Raw genomic sequence first — 18,541 nt, forward strand, 5'->3', positions numbered from 1 at the left:
CTCATTTGAAAAGATCCTGATGCTGGGAAAGATTAAAGGTGGGAGGAGAAGGGGACGACAGAGGATGAGATGGTTGGATGACATCACCGACTCAATGGACATGAGTTTGAGTAAACTCCAGGAGTTGGTGATGGACAGGGATGCCTGGCCTGCTGCAGTCCACGGGGTCACAAAGAGTTGGACACTGAGCGACTGAACTGAACTGAACTGAAGATATCAGAAATTCCCAAGAGTTCTGTGAATTTCAATTTCTTATTCCTCAATCTCAAATATTAACATCTGTCAAGAATTTGAGGAGGGCTTCGCGTCTGGGGAAAAACTGGTGGCAGCTGGTGGCAGCGAGGGCATATCATGGAGCATCTTGAAGGTGTCATCAACAAACCAGAAGCAGAGTGTCCCCACAAGAGCTGCAGCTCCATTATTTCAAAATGCATGATTATGATGGCAATAATCTGCTTGACGGCCTAGAACTCTCCACGGCCATCACTCATGTTCATAAGGAGGAGGGAAGTGAGCAGGCACCAATGAACGAAGATGAGCTGATCAACTTAATAGATGGTGTTTTGAGAGAGGATGACAAGAACAATGATGGATACATCGTCTATGCCAGGGGAATTTTCAAAATCCCTGCAGTAGACCCGATGTGGCCATCTCCCAGTTAAATGCAAATCTGACCCATTATAATGTGATCAGACACTTTATGTAATGCAAAATAACTCATTTCCAAAATACTGCTTTGGTATTTTGGTAAAAACCTGTAGCAACATGTTATACTGGGGTGAGAAAGAGAAATCAAGAGAAATGAAAAAGCAGAGGAATGGGACCGACTGTAGTCCCCAAGTACTGTTAAATATCTTATTGGACAAGAGCTTGATAAAAAAAAATCCTTTTAAGAATATTGGATGATTGGAGCTGAGCACTCAGGAACTTGGATGGAGAATGCTGCTAGGCTCTTGGTTTTAATTCATGCTACCTGAAAAGTAAGACAAGCTTTTGCTAACTGGACACACTTTTCAGTAACTGAAGGAATGGAATGAATGCCAAATGTTTCCCTTTCCCCTGGGGGTGTCCTGTCTCTTCAGAGGAACGTGGTCAGTATTCTGTAAAGTTCCCCTGGCCTAAATGATTACTTGTTCTGGTCAAGGGAGTATTTATTAGGCTATTCAAAGCCACAGATCAGAAGAATGTCAAATAGTTGAGCTAGCCAGAGTCTAAGATTCTGTATTACCTGGGACTTTGGGAACACCACACCACTGACCTAAGTCATTCACCTTTTTCAGTTCTTCAGTATCTTATACTACTACTGCCACATCCTTACACTATCTTTTATGTTTTCAACCAAGGAGAGACCTCAATTCTATAAGTGTTCTCTACTTCTCATCATTAGCAAACATTTTAGCTTTCTAGGTATTTGTATTTAACTCGTTTCTAGGGTTTTGTTTTTGCAGTTTAGAAACTCTTAAGAATGTAAGGACTTTATCCCTTCTGCTTGATACAGCAGAGGTGAGCTACCAGCCAGTCCAGCTTAAGTGAAAAGTGAAAAGATTCTTCACCAAGCACAGTGATTAACCTGACACATATGAGATCTAGAAGGAATGTTGTTTAAATTACCTCTTCTACCTGAATACGTGAATTCTTTCAGAGCAGCAGAAAAAGAAGCCTAAAAACTCTTACCAGTGTGAATCTCAATTGTAATTCAAAATCAGAAGTGGCTGCAGATTATAAGTTGGTTTATGGAATGTATGGATATGCTGAGATAGGAAACCTGAAATGATGGTTGAATGGGTTAAAAAAAAAAAACTGCATAAAATTTGCTGTAAGATATATAGACTTATTTTCTGTACCAAAGTATTCTTATAAGAAAAATAAGTATTTGTAAAAATGGTTTCCTGTGTCAAATATTTGTGCAATCAGAGCTGAATTATAAACTATTCTTGTAATAACTGGTTATTTTGAAAGATTTATATAATGAATTCTGGATATATGACCAATAAAACTGATGAAAAAAAAAGAATTTGAAACACTAAGAAATATAAAACATAATCCTAATAAGTTTAAAGGAATAAAAATAACACAGAAAAGACCAAGAAAGCAAAATTGGAGATCCATTACAATCGCTAAGGTGTAAAGGGTTCTATAAATACAAGGGATAAGTTAGATATAGAAAGACGAGCACATGTAACAGCTTATTTGGAGAGCAGTGAGTCATCTGGTTTCTTTACCATGTGGAGGACAGAAAGGGACTAGGGTAGATGAGACTAAAATAGAAAAATGTTGAGGCTACATTTTGAAAGGCGTTGAACACTTAAAAGCCAAGCATACGTATTTGAAATTGGTTTGACAAATAGTTACTGAATGTTTCCTATTTTCTCCATGAAGTCTTCTCCAGTTATTTTCACACCTCCTTCTTTGAACATCTATAGAATTTAACATTTTTACCAACCAAGTTAGCAGCTGTGAGCCTGTAAGGATCTCAGGGACAGGTTTTAGTACTACTTGATTGTAATACCATTTGGGACCAAGAAATGCCTGCATCCTGTCATGCCAAACACTTTCTTCCCTGTGGGATTCCTGGGGAAGCCCTATGTACTAAAGAAAAGAGCAGACTAGAAATCAAAGTCCCATTGTATTTACAGCTCAGAAAGCCCTCATGCCTAATTGAATCTAACCTATATCAGGGGGTCTAGAGGAAAGTTCAGGGTCATCTAAAACGATAGAACATAAAGTGAGCAAAAAATTCAGAAGAGATCCTAGAGAAAAGAAAAAGAAGAGGAGATAGTTGAATTTTCCCCAAAGATATAGGTTCTGCCTAGGTGTACTAAATATTGGGATTAAAATTCTCAAGACAACATATAGAGTAGTCATGACTTAAAGGTGTAAAGTTCTGCTCACTAGTAAGCCTTAAAGCAAGTGAAAATTCTGGACTCTGACCAATTTTGACTCTTTTTTGTGAGTGTCAGAGAGCATCTAATAAAAGAGAACTTGTGTGGGTATATAAATTAGCTATTACCTTAAAATATAATTTAGAGAAACACTATTGACATGTGGGGGCAAGACTATTCTTCATAGTAGGTTCTGTCCTGTGCATTGTTGGATATATATTATCATCTTGGGTGTCTACCCACTAATTGCCAGGATTACCCCTCAAGTTGCGATCACCCAAAATAGTCCCAGACATAGCTAAGTGTCCCTAGAGGGGCAAAATCATACCTGGTTCAGAAGTATTACTTTAAAACAGCCATTATTTATTTTCAGTTGGCAGGGTACTTCAGCTTCATCCTGCAGGTTATCTATTTTCTACAGGTTACACTCAGGTCTGCACTAAGTATGTTCATACTGGTGTCCACGCCGAAAGAACAAGAGCTATCTAAGGAGAACTCTTCACATGACAGTGGGAAGGACACTTGCCAGCAGTAGAACTTCTATTCACATAGCAAAGTGCATGGATATAAGGAGAGGTGAAGAACTTGGGGAGATAATTCAGTGTATTGCAGTGTATCTGCTGAGAAAAGAAGTCTCTTGTCCACAGATGCCATATCTTATAATTCTCTTGTTCTTTATGACATCAGGTAAGTTAGCTGTTCTCAGGTGGCACAAGTGGTAAAGAACCCACCTGTCAATGCAGGAGATGCACAAGATGTGGGTTCAATCCCTGGGTCAGGAAGATTCCCTGGGGGAGGAAATGGCAACCCACACAAGTATTCTTGCCTGGAAAATTTCATGGACAGAGGAGCCTGGTGGGCCATAGTCCATGGGGTTGCAAAGAGTCAGACACAAACACAACTGAAGTGACTGAGCACACACATGTTAGTTACAAGTGTCTAAACAAAATAGCTGCATGTATGTCTGCTTTCTCCTTCAGTCTGTGTCTCCAAGGCAATGTCTCATCAGATATGAAATGATTCAAAAGGAAAACCTTTTGAGGAAAACCTTTTAAGGGTTTGGCTTAGATCACCACAGGGCCTAGAAGACTTGAAATAACAAAATAAGAAAGGAGTTCACACATAGTAAGAACAAACTATTCTCTTCTGCTTTAGAATTTTCACCATGTGAGAAAAGTTTGCAGGTTTTACACCAGAGCTCTCAATATCATTTATATTTGTCTGGATATAATACCACTCAACTCAGAGCAAACTGCGCTTAAGTTCTCTTCCTATGCAGTGGATTCAGTTATCCTACACACATTCTCCTGCGGTCTTCAAGATGCCTAAGCTAAAGAACTTACCCAGGTTTTATTCAAAATGGATATCTGGATTAGTGGAACCACACATGACCATTTGGTAAACCACCTTGTGGTGATTCCAATCTGGATAATTTACACATTTCAGCTATTCAAGATCATTCTGGAGGCATCAGGAAAAATTTCACATAAAATGTGAATCCAATATGATGTAAAACACATTTCTCCAGTTAAAAACCAAAAGAAACAAAGTGATAATACCTTATTCTATTTAAATATGCTTTTCTAACTGAGTTTTTCAATTAGTGAAGAATATATTATGAGAAACAAAGTGATAATACCTTATTCTATTTAAATATGCTTTTCTAACTTTGAGTTTTTCAATTAGTGAAGTATATATTATAATACAAGGGACACTATTAACTGTTACTGAGCTGTCCCTAACCTTAACAAGAATTCCAAGTAAGTGCTATAGCTAAAGATAATATCCAAGGATCTCCATCTTCTCACCATATTTTCCAGTGTTTTTATAAAATATAGACTCTGGAGAAAATGTTACCTAAGATTGAAGTAGATTCTGTATTATGATCTTTATGACTTCATGCTTCCTTTGTTATGGTATTATAAAAGAAAGAGTGAAATAAAAGATGACAAAAACATCCATTGAATTTCCCTCTCACCCAACCTCTCATCTGGAATTTCTGAGTCTCTCAACCTTTTTCTAAAACTATTAATATTATTGCTGTGTTGACCTTTGCTGCTGTTTGCCATTTTGAAATTTACAGATCAGCAAGCACCAGTAAATCTTGTCAGAATTAATGCAAATATAAGACACAGTCATTACCAGATCCTCTCAGTAAAGAATAGCTTGCTACAATGTTATTACTGAAGCACAATTTATCCTGATTGCCAGAAAGATAAGACACCCTGAATGAAAGCAGTAACTTGCTCTGAGAAATATATTTCACTGGAGTTGCCCACACAGAAGTTTGCTCACGGATGCATGCTGTCAGTGCAGCGAGTGGCAGGAGTGATTGATTCACTCCTGAGTATCTCCCATCTCCCCCTGCTGGAAAATGAAAGTTAATTTGCTCTCATTCATTCCCTTCACTACACTAGACATTTTTAGGGGCTGAACTCAGAAAATGAAGACAGGTAAATCATGGTCCAGACAACTCCTCCCCACCCCCACCCCCGGGCTCTGAACATGCCTTTCTATTTCAGTCCTGCACATTTCTTTCCTAGGACTCCCTAGGATTAATACACCAGTGAATTCCAAGTCAGATGGAAAGTAGTCTTTGTTGTGCTGGATGTGTTTATATTTTGATATATAAATAAGTGGTTCCATAAAAGAGCTGACGATATACAGGTAGCAAAATTCCTGTTTATGACAATTCCATCTCTTCAATGCATTTCTAAAGCTCTATGAAAAATTCTTGTGATGAGGTTTATTGAAGTAAGAATTTTAATGCAGTAGTCTTCTCAGAGAAAGAGTGCGAATAAATGAGTAAACCGTGGAAAATAAAGCTGCTGCTGCTTCTGCTAAGTCTCTTCAGTTGTGTGCGACTCTGTGCGACCCCATAGACGGCAGCCCACCAGGCTCCCCTGTCCCTGGGGTTCTCCAGGCAAGAACACTGGAGTGGGTTGCCATTTCCTTCTCCAATGCATGAAAGTGAAAAGTGAAAGTGAAGTCACTCATCATGTCCGACTCTTCGCGACCCCATGGACTGCAGCCCACCAGGCTCCTCCGTCCATGGGATTTTCCAGGCAAGAGTACTGGACTGGGCTGCCATTGCCTTCTTTGGGAAAATAAAGCTAAGGAAGAGATATTTTTGTGTTTCCATAATATAGCTAAATGAGGGTGTTTATCAAATCTTGGAGAAAGGAAGAAAGTTCAAAAGAAATTTGTTCTAAATATAGATGTAGAGGAACTTGGATATATGACCAGAGAGAGTGTGGACACTACATGGACTCATGCTCCTTTTTTGGCTTCTAGTCAAAACCAAGTACCTCTGACTTCAAAGAACATGAGTCATGACCATAAATACCACAAGGGGATGCTCTCAAGACCAACTACCACAGGCGGGGCAAAAATGTCAAGATTAAGACAATGAGAGCATATTTATAAAAAGATACATTAGGAGGCAGGGTAGATCAAAATGGCAGAGGATACAGAACTCACCTCCAACCACAAACACATCAAAATTACATCTATAACATGGAGCTATTCTCATGGAAAACTACCTAAAACCTGGCAGAAGAACTCCCACACACCAAGGCTATAAGAAAGATATACACATAATCAGGCAGGATGGAAAGAAAAGCATCAGGACAGGACCTGAAGCCTGAGAGGAGACTAAGAGGAAGGGGAAGATCACATGGGTGGATACTCACCCTGTGGAGTGAGTGGGTTGAGCCACAGGCTGGGTGTTCCAGTCCTGCAGTCCAGTGCATAGGAGAAAAGCTCCCTTGGCTGCTTGGCGATCTGCTGGTACAGATATAAATGCTAGAAACTGAGACTCCGCCTGTGAGGAATGCACAGGTGCTGCCTTGCTCCAAGCAGAGAGCACAGAGGCCTGCCTTAAGGCCTGCTGCCTCACCACACTCCCCAGTGTGAGTTGAGCGAGTGCCCTGGCCCCTCACTCCATGCCACAACTTGGCACTGGATCTAAGGTGTTGAGGACCTGGGAAAATGTTCCATCTGGGGAAACAGAGGTGATCTGGGGGCCCAGGACATCCTATGTTGCAGGACTTTCATTTTAGCACTTTGAGCATATCATGCCACTCCCTTCTGACCTGCAATGTTTCTGCAGAGAAATCAGCTGATAGCCTCGTGGGGATTCCCTTATATATGACTGTTTTTCTCTTGCTGCTTTTAGAATTCTCTCTTTATCCTTAACTTCTGCCTTTTTAAATTATGATATGTCTTTTTGTGGGTTGGTTTGGCTTCATTTTGATTGAGACCCTTTGTGCTTCCTGTACCTGGATATTTGTTTCTTTCTTTAAGTTTGGGAAGTTTTCAGTCATAATTTCTTCATGATATGCTCAAAATGCTAAAATGAAAATCCTACAACTTAGGATACTCTACAAAGCAAAACAATCATTTAGAATAAAATAGAAATAAAGAAATTTTCACACAAGCAAAAACTGAAAGAATTCAGCAATACTAAACCTACCCTAAAATAAATGTTGAAGGGTCTTCTCTAAATGCAAAAGAAGTAAGAATCTAGAGGAAAGGGAAAAAACACAATTGCAAAGACATATAGTAAAGATTCAATATGACTTAAGTCAGTACCTAGATTAAAAGAAAACTGTAATAGCAGCTATAACCAATAAATAACAAAGGGATGAGGATGAAGATATAAAATATGACATCAGAGGGATGGTATGGGGAGGGAGGAGGGTTCAGGATGGAAAACACATGTATACCTGTGGTGGATTCATTTCGATATTTGGCAAAACTAATACAATATTGTAAAGTTTAAAAATAAAATAAAATATGACATCAAAAATATATTTGGAAAGGAAAATAAAAAAATGGAGATCAACATATACTCAACCTATTCTAACCACAAGTCAAAAACCAATTGATACACAAAAACCAGAAAGAAATAAAGCAACAAAAAGAGTTAAAGGCATTAGACTTTGAAAAAAAAAAAATAAAACAGATGAAATAATTTTATAAAGAGAAAATCCTACACCAAAAATTTATTAGATCTAATCAAGTTCTCAAAGTTGCAGGATACAAAATTAATGTACAAAGATAAGTAATGTTTCTAAATATTAAAACAAATTATCTGAAAAAGAAATAAAACAATTCCATTTGTAATATCAGCAAATAGAAGTGTATAGGAATAAATTTAACTAAGGAGATGAAAAATGTCTAAACTGGAAACTCTAAGACATTAAAAGAAACAGAAGACACAAATAAATGGAAAGGTATACCATGTTCATGGGCTGCAATAATTAATATCGTTAAAACATCTATATTACCCAAAGCTACCTGAATTCAATGTAATCTCTATCAATATTCAAATGACATTTTTTACAGAAGTAGGAAAGAACTATTAAATTTATATGAAACCACAAAAGCTCTCAAATAGCCAAAGCAATCCTGAGAAGGAAGAGCAAAGTGGAAAGTACCACACTTCCTGATTTCAAGCTATATGATAAAGCACAGTAATCAGAACAGTATAGGACAGACATAAAAAAAACACACACACACACATAAGCCAATGGAACAGGACTGAGAGCCCAGAAATAAGCTCATACATGTAAGTCAAGAAAAAAACATATTGTTTCAAAAGCTCATTGACATGGGTCATGGCCATGATTTGTTTAGATATGACACCTAAAGCACGAACAAGAAAATAAAAAATAAACAAACGTTGACTATGTCAAACTAAAAATCTGCACAGCAAAATGAATGATCAACAAAATGAAAAGATAATCTAAGGAATGGGAAATATTTTTAAATTATTTATCTGATAAGGCTTTCACATCCAAAATATACAAAGAACTCATACAACTCAATAGCAAAATAATGTAACAAATAATCCAGTTTAAAAATGGTAAAGGATCTGAATAGACATTTTTCTAAAAACATATGCACAGATGGCTAACAGGAACATGAAGAGGTACTCAATATCTGCAATCATAAATGAAACGGCAAATCAAAACCACAATGAGATGTCTCCTTGTGCCTGTTAAAATGGCTATCATCAAAAAGACAAGAGATAAGAAATGCTGGTAAGGAGGTGGAAAAAGGAAACCCTTATGCACTGTTGGTGGGATTGCAAATTGGTTAAGATATTACAGAAGACAGTATGGAGGTTCCTCAAAAAATTTTAAAACTGAATTACTGTATGATCCAGAAGTTCCTCTGCCTGGAACACATCAAAAGTAAATAAAACACTATGTTGAGGAGATATCTGTACTCTCATTTTTTATGAAGTATTATTTACAAGAGCCAAGATGTGGAAACAACATAAGTGTCCATCTCCAGATGAATGAATTTTAAAAAGTGGCATTATAATCAATGGAATATTATTGAGCCATAAAAAGAAGGACATCCTGCCATTTGTGACAACATGGATGGAGCATGAGGACATTATGTTTAGTAAAATAAGCCAGACAGAAAAAGAAAAATAATGTATGTTATCACATATATGCCAAATTCGAAAGAAAGAGAGAGAGAAGGGAACCAAAAAAAAAAAGGAAGGAAAGAAGAAAAGAAAGAGGAAATTTAAAAAATAAATAAAAGGAAGGAAGGAAGGGAAAAAGGAAGGGAGGGAGAGGGGGAGAAAAAAGAAAAAAACACCTGATTGTAAGAGAAATCAGATTTGTGGTTGCCAGGAGCAGGGTATAAGAAGTGAGAGAACTGGATGGAAGTGTTCAAAGGAACAGACTTCTAACAAGAGAAATAAGCACTGGAATTCAGTGTATACAACATGATAACTATAATTAACACTGCTATATGGAATGTTTGAAAGTTGTTGTAAAAATTCACATCACAAAGGGGGAAAAAAATTATCTCCTTGTTTTCTATCAAAATGAGATGATGACTGATAACTAAAGGTGTATGGTGATCATTTCACAGTATATGTAAGTTATTTTTCTCCATACCTTAACCTTACACAGTGCCATATGACAGATATATCTAAAAAAAACTGGGGGGGAAAAGGTTATAAAATTTTAAAGGTAGCTTTCACTTCGATAAAGCATCATCTTCTAAGAATAAATTGCAAAGATAAGAGCAGAAAAATGCTACTATGTGTCTGCTTGTAAAGACAGGTAACATTTCAGAACTCCATTTATAAATGAAAAGGTAATTAACCAACATATCATTATGCTGTTTTACTTGCAATAAGAAATATAGTTTTAAATAAGATTTTGGAAGCAGCTAAACAAAACAGATAAGAGTTATTTACTTCTAAAGTCAGTAAGAAAAAAAAAAAAACTGATTCACAGACTGGGCATAGGACTCCACGATGCACTTGTCTTATGGTGAAAAAAACAAAAAAATAAAACACAACCCAGCACCCAAGTCATTACCTCATGAGTTATTCTGTCCACCCAGACAAATAATAACCATGCTTTTTCCTCTTCTAAAATGTAAGGAATGCCTATACTATTTCCAGTGGGCATAAATTTCTGGCTTTAAAAAGGTGAAATTACTAAATGTCATCTTTTGTTTTGTTTTAATTTTTAAAATGTGTTTGTTTTGTTTTTTTAACACATCTCAAAGACTTTGGGGAATGAAACAGGCATGACTAAATAATAAATAAGCATAAAGAATAGATATAAAGCTTTAAGATTGTTTTTAATTTTTCCCACCTTTAAAAAAAAAATCTACCAACTACGTTTTCCTACCAAGTACTGTTCCATTTCTTAAATTCCCCTTGCAGCAAAACACTCATCGGATTTCCCACTCTACCTCCTGCCACACACTGCACCAAACGTCACATAGCCTCCCTCACTGCTAAAACCACTGGTCAACCTTTAGATGTGCCTTCTTTACCTGGTTTCCAGGATATTTCTCTTTTTCTTCCTACTTTTCCTGTAATTCTTTTTCTCTGCTAATTCACCCTCTTCTCCCAGACCTGTTAAATTTGAAATGCCCCAAGACTTCATCCTTCGTCCTCTGCCTTTCTTCATCTAAATATGATATATATGCTTTAATATCCAGTTTTATATATTCAGTTTAGATCTTTCTACCAAGCAATTCCAGGTTCACATATTCTAATGCCTTCTTAATAACTAGGCATCATTATTACCTCAATATCCAAATATGGATATCTGATCTTCTCCACCTTCTCCAAAATAAATACATTTTTTTATTGCACTGAATGCTAATTCCGTCCTTCCAGTTGCTAAAGCTGATAAACTACATCACCCTTGAATCATTTCCTTTATTCATGCTCCACATGCAATCAATAAACAAATTCTGTTTGTAGAATATTCAAAATATATTCAGACTCTGACCATTTGCCATCAATCATCCTTCACTCAATCATCCTAGTCTGAACCCAAGTCAGTGCTCAATTGCATTACTCTAATAGCTTCCAACATATCTTTCTTTTTAACTCTTGTTTTCCTACAGTGTATTATCCACACATCTGCAATGATCCTTTCAAAATAAAAGTAAAATTGCGACATTTCTCACCCTAAAAAGTCATTTCGTTTGAAATTAAAAACTAAAAAACAGTACTAAAACGGCTCAAACAGGCCTCTGTCCCCTGGTGCCTGCCAGACCTTGTCTCTTACTATTTTCTTCTTGTTAACCCTAATCTATCAAAATCACCTCCTTATGTTATCTGCATATGTCATAAGGCATTCTCTTGTCTTTGAGATCTTTGCAATGACTGTCCTCTCTTCCTGAAGGACTCTATCGCCAGATAATCAATTGGCTAATTATCTTATTCCCTTCAAGTCTGTCCCACATGACAGTTTGTCATTGGTACCCTAAGACCCAGAATCCCAATCTCTGTTATCTTTCTCTATGTCTCCCATACCATTCATCATTTTCTAACATACTACACAGTTTACTTATTTACTACTTCTCTCTATGAGAATAAAAGCTCCAGAAATGCAGAAAATTTGACCTGCTTAGTGGATATATCTAGCCAAGCATTCATAAGAATGCCTAGAAATAGTTGAAGATCAATGAATATTATTGGAATAAATAAATATTATTGGAATCAATGAATATTGCTCTGCAATATTTCCTTGCTCTGCAAGGAAACTTCAGACAAAAGGAAAACATAGGGAAGACAAAAGGCATGGGTAAGATTCTCTGACTCATACCACCCTTAAAGGAAAAATTCACTGAAAATGAAAGCTACCAATTCAAGGAATAATAGCACTAGAATGGATTTTGTAGCACAGCAGTGACATTCACCTGGACTTCTAATTTCAAGCCAGTGTCACTGGAATAACAATATACTGCATCCTCTGTTATCTGCGTCCTATAAAAATAGAGGGCTTGTCTTTTAAGTAAATTGACATAAAGTTTAATCAAAGTCTAACTAAAATAGGACTATAAATCTATTATAATCAAATTTCATCTTCTTATAATCTCCAACAAAAAGTACATCTTAAAAGTTTAGTTTCAAAGATATAGGACTGGAAAAGGATAATAAGTGTGTAGAACACTTGAACAACAATTTCAACCAATTTGGCCTAACTAATTTGTCTGAAAAATTATATTCAATGCCTACAGAAAACAGTCTTTTCAAATACACATATAATGGTCACCATACAGACTATACAGTGTACCATAAATTCACAATGAGTTTTAAGATATCAAAATAATACAGAATATGTTCTCTGACCATAAGATAATTAAATTTAAATCAATTAAAATATCTCTAAAATCTCCAAATACAGTAAGCAACATCTTGTAATTAACAGGTTAAAGAAGAAATCACTAGAAAAATTAGAAAACATTTTAATTTAATGATAAATCCACAAGATATGAAAATTATGGGATGGACTAAAGTGTTTCAGAGGTGAATTTATAACTAAATGCTTATATTTGGAAGTGGGAAAGTTGCAAATGAATGATGAAAGCTTCCACTATAAGAAGCTAGAAATAAAAAAGTAAATTAAATCCTAATAGAAAATTTTTAAAAATTAGGTATGGACAGAAATTGAAAAAATAAAAAACAGACAATAAAGAAAATTAACAGTCAAAAGTTGATTCCCTGAACAGATTAATAAAATTGATACATTTCTAGAACTAACAAATGAGTAAGAGATAAAACATTAATTATCAATATTAGGAATGAAAAGAAGCACTATGACTAGAGATCCTACGGACATAAAAAGGAAAATAAACAAACATTATGGAACAGCTTTATGCCAATACGTATGACAAACAGATGAACAAATTTCTTCAAAAGTATAATTTGAAAAAGCTGATAAAGAAAGAACAGGAAGTTTGAATAGCCCCATGTATGTAAAAGAAATTAAATTCATAATTAAATCTCATCTCACAAAGGAAGCTGCTGTTGCTGCTGCTAAGTCGCTTTAGTCGTGTCCAACTCTGTGCAACCCCAGAGAAGGCAGCCCACCAGGCTCCCCCGTCCCTGGGATTCTCCAGGCAAGAACACTGGAGTGGGTTGCCATTTCCTTCTCCAATGCATGAAAGTGAAAAGTGAAAGTGAAGCCGCTTAGTTGTGTCTGACTCTTAGCGACCCCATGGACTGCAGCCTACCAGGCTCCTCTGTCCATGGGATTTTCCAGGCAAGAGTACTGAAGTGGGCTGCCATTGCCTTCTCTGCACACAGGAAGCTAGAGGCCCAAATGATTTCATTAATAAAAGCTATCAACATTTAAGGAAGAAAAAGAAGAATCTCACTAAAATTCATTTTTAGAAACTAGAGACCACTCAAAAAATTATTTTAACAACAGACCAGCCTAATCCCACTACCAAAATGTCACAAAAAATATTATAGTGAAAAAAATATACTCCTCATGAGCGTAGATGCAAAACTTATAAATGAAATATAAGTAAATCAAACCCAGAAATATATTTAAAAAAATCATAACTAAGTAGAGTTAGTGGCTTTTAAAAATCATTATATTTGACGTATTGAACTAATAAAGAAAAGGCAGCTAACAAAATTGAGGGCCAAATCAAGGTAAGATATCACAAGCTAAAACTGGAAGTGGGCCTCCATTTCTGAAAAAGGGCATCTGTGAAAACCTATAGATAACATTATAATTATGGGTGACATATTGACCTTTGTCCTCCAAGTTCAGAAATCCTGTGCTGTGCTGTGCTTAGTCACTCAGTCATGTCTGACTCTTTGCAGCCGCATGGACTGTAGCCCACCAGGCTCCTCTGTCCTTGAGGATTCTCCAGGCAAGAATATTGGAATGGGTTGCCATGCCCTCCTCCAGGGGATCTCCCCAACCCAGGAATCAAACTCAGGTTTCCCGCACTGCAGGCAGATTCTTTACTATCTGAGCCACCGGGGAAACTAGTCAGTGCGGAAAAAATTCTAAAAGTATAAAATTTGAAAAAAAGCATTAAACTGTTTTTATTCACAGAAATAAAAATTATATAAATTGATCATATGTTATATATATGAAATGCAAAGTAAACTACAGAAAGATTTAACTTCTGAGCTACCAGGGAAGCCCACAGAAAGATTACTAAAACTAATAAGTAAATTTAACAAGATGTAGAACAAGAAGTTAATATAGGAAAAAAAATGTATATACTAGCAACAAGTAATTGAAAAGTAAAATTTGAGAAAAAAAAAACTTCATCTGCAATAAGGAAAATCTGCAAAATATTTGCACATTGAAATTACAAAACATTTTAAAAGATACTATAAACAAATAGAGAGACCATGTTTTAGACTGAAGGAATCAACATTGAAACAATGTCAATTCTCCGCAAACTATCTACAGATTCAACACAATTCTGATAAAAATCCCAGCATGTTTTGTTATACAAATTTATAACGTAAGTTTAAAATGTGTAAATATCCCAAAGGACTTGAGATAAATAGAAAGAAAAGAAAAACTTGAAGAAAAGTGAACTTGGAGGACTTACACAACCTGATTTCAAACTATATTACTTATAAAGTTTTAGTGATCAAGATAGTGTGAATTGGGCTAAGGAAAGAAAAACATATCAATGGGATAGATTAGAGATTCCAAAAGTAGGCCAATACATATAAGGTCAGTGGAGAAAGGAGAGCTTTTCAATAAATGATGATGAAACAACTTACCAAAATGCAAGCTACTTCAATCCATAATAAAACTTAATTCAAGATATATCATAGATCTAAAGATAAAAGCTAAAATTATAAATCTGTAAGAAAGCATGGTAGAATATGTTCACAGTCTTGGGGAGGCAGTAACTCTTAGTACACAGAAAGCACTATCCATAAAAGAAATAAAATGATGATAATAATTTGGACATTATAATAAAATTTGAAAAGTTCTTGTTTCTAAAGATATGATAAAAATGACAAATAAAGATGCAAGTACACATATACCAAGTATCCAAAAACAGTAAAAAAAAAAAAAACTGCTAAAAATTAATTTAAAAATAGCCCAAATTTTTAACAGGGAAAAGACAATACCGCAATGGAAATAAAGAGCATATTAAAAAGTATTCAGCATCTTTAGTCATCAGTTCCGTTCAGATCAGCTACTCAGTAGTGTCTGGCTCTTTGTGACCCCATGACTTCAGCATACCAGGCCTCCCTGTCCATCACCAACTTCCATAGTTTACTTAAACTCATGTCCACTAAGTCAGTGAGGCTATCCAACCATGTTATCCTCTGTCATCCCCTTCTCCTCCTGCCTTTAATCTTTCCTAGCATCAGGGTCTTTTCAAATGAGTCAATTCTTTGTATCAGGTGGCCAAAGTATTGGTGTTACAGCTTCAATATCAGTCCTTCCAATGAATATTCAGGACTGATTTCCTTTAGGATGGACTGGTTGGATCTCCTTGCAGTCCAAGGGACTCTCAAGAGTCTTCTCCAATACCACAGTTCAAAAGCATCAATTCTTCAGTGCTCAGCTTTCTTTATAGTCCAACTCTCACATCCATACATGACTACATGGATCTTTGTTGGCAAAGTAAGTTCTCTGCTTTTTTAACATGCTGTCTAGGTTGGTCATAACTTTTATTCCAAGGAGCAAGCATCTTTTAATTTCATGGCTGCAGTCACCATCTGCAGTGATTTTGGAGCCAAAAAAATAAAGTTTGCCAGTGTTTCCACTGTTTCCCCATCTTTTTGCCATGAAGTGATGGGACCAGATGCCATGATCTTAGTTTTCTGAATGTTGAGTTTTAAGCCAACTTTTTTACTCTCCTCTTTCACTTTCATCAAGAGGCTCTTCAGTTCTTCACTTTCAGCCATAAGGGTGGTGTCATCCACCCTTACATCCATATGTAAGGTTATTGATATTTCTCCCAGCAATCTTGATTCCAGCTTGTCATACAGCCCAGCATCTCTCATGATGTATTCTGCATATAAGTTAAATAAGCAAACAGGAGATGGCAAAGTGAACGTCGACATTTTAGGAATCAGTGAACTAAAATGGACTGGAATGGGTGAATTTAACTCAGATGACCATTATATCTACTACTGTGGCCAAGAATCCCTTAGAAGAAATGGAGTAGCCATCTTAATCAACAAAAGAGTCTGAAATGCAGTACCTGGATGCAATCTCAAAAATGACAGCATGATCTCTGTTTGTTTCCAAGGCAAACCATTCAATATCACAGTAATCCAAGTCTATGCCCCAACCAGCAATGCTGAAGAAGCTGAACAGTTCTATCAAGACCTACAAGACCTTCTAGAACTAACACACCAAAAAGATGTCCTTTTCATTATAGGGGATTGGAATGCAAAAGTAGGAAGAAATATCTGCAGTAACAGGCAAATTTGGCCTTGGGGTCCAGAATGAAGCAAGGCAAAAGCCAGTAGAGTTTTGCCAAGGGAACGCACTGGTCATAGCAAACAGTCTCTTCCAACAACACAAGAGAAGACTCTACACATGGACATCACCAGATGGTTAACACTGAAATCAGATTAATTATATTCTTTACAGCCAAAGAGGGAGAAGCTCTATACAGTCAGCAAAAATAAGACTAGGATCTGACTGTGGCTCAGATCATGAACTCCTTATTGCAAATTTCAGACTTAAATTGAAGAAAGTAGGGAAAACCACTAGACGATTCAGGTATGACCTAAATCAAATCCCTTATGATTATACAGTGGAAGTGAGAAATAGATTTAAGGGACTAGATCTGATAGACAGAGTGCCTGATGAACTATCTGATAGACAGAGTGCCTGACAGAGTGCCTGATGGACAGAGGTTTGTGACATTGTACAGGAGGCAGGGATCAAGACCATCCCCAAGAAAAAGAAATACAAAAAAGCAAAATGGCTGTCTAAGGAGGACTTACAAATAGCTGTGAAAAGAAGAGAATTGAAAAGCAAAGGAGAAAAAGAAAGATATACCCATTTGAGTGCAGAGTTCCAAAGAATAGCCAGGAAAGATAAGAAAGCCTTCCTCTGTGATCAGTGCAATCATCAAGAAATTGCAAATTAAAGCCACAGAGGTAATACTGTTTCACACTCACTAGAACAGTTAAAATTAGAAGGACTGACAACCTCAAATGTTAATGAGGATATGGAGCCACTGGAAATCCCATAACAATGTTGGTGAAATTATAAAGTAGTACAACTACTTTGGAAACCTTTGGAAGTTTCTAAGTAAAATTAAACATACATGTCCTATAGCGGCATTTCTGCTCCTGAGTATTTACTTAGGAAAAAACGAAAACATATCCACACAAAAACCTGTGCAAAATGTTTCCAACAGCTTTATTCATACTAGTCAAAAACTAGAAACAACCCAAATATCCATCAGTAGGAAATTAGATAAATATTTTGGTACAAAAATAAGGAAGAAAAAAAAGGGGGGGCAAACTACTGATTAAAGAAACATGACAACTTGCAAAAACATATGTATATGAAAAGAAGCCAGACACAAACAGTACATGTTATATTATCTACATAAGATTGTATACAATCCAAAGTAGTCTATAGTGATAGAAATCAAGACAGTGGTCACCTATGAAAGTGAAAGTGAATTCGCTCAGTCGTGTCCAACTGTTTGAAACCCCATGAACTGTAGCCTACCAGGCTTCTCTGTCCATGGGATTTTCCAGGCAAGAGTATTGGAGTGGGGTGCCATTTCCTTTTCCAGGTCACGTATGAGAGTGATGTATATAAGGAACTTACTACAGAGGTTGAAATGTTGTATATTTGGGTTGAGATAGTATTTATATATGTGCAAACATTTGTGAAAATTCAGAGAATCATTTAAGATCTATGCATTTCACTTTAAGCCAATTTTATCTTAATAAAGCATTTTAAAATATAAATTGTCTTGGTTCATTAGTCAAAAGTCATTGCTGAAATGACATTCCAAGGTGCCACTTAGGAATGTATGTGTTCTCAAAGATAAAATATTGTTGAGGAATTCTGTGATATTTGAAAGCTTTGGATATATTTGGTGGCTGGACATGGAAAAATCTTGGCTGATGCTCAAACATGCAATGTTATGTTCTTACATATTTTATTATGGACATAGGTACTATAAAAGGAAAAATCTACCTTTCCCCAAATTATATCACCAGTTTATTTGTGATGAGAAGTATAGGTATGGAAACCAAGGTATCTGACTAGCATAAAGCATGGAGAACATGGTCTGTATGCTTTGTATTTTCTGGTAATCAAATCTGAATTTTCTAGGAAATACAAAGCTATCTAAATCTTCTGTGTTTCTGTATCTACAAGTTCTGAATGTTTTTTAGCATT

General features: G+C 36.2%; 1 pseudogene; it reads left to right on the forward strand.

The window, feature by feature from the left end:
* Window positions 1-300: 300 nt before the first annotated feature.
* LOC147364679 (multiple coagulation factor deficiency protein 2 homolog pseudogene) lies at window positions 301-680 on the forward strand (annotated as a pseudogene).
* Window positions 681-18,541: the final 17,861 nt, after the last annotated feature.

This window comes from Bos grunniens, chromosome 10 (genome assembly GCF_055505025.1).
Source record: "Bos grunniens cultivar Pamir isolate PY7600 chromosome 10, Bosgru_T2T1.0, whole genome shotgun sequence".
Lineage (NCBI taxonomy): Eukaryota > Metazoa > Chordata > Mammalia > Artiodactyla > Bovidae > Bos > Bos grunniens.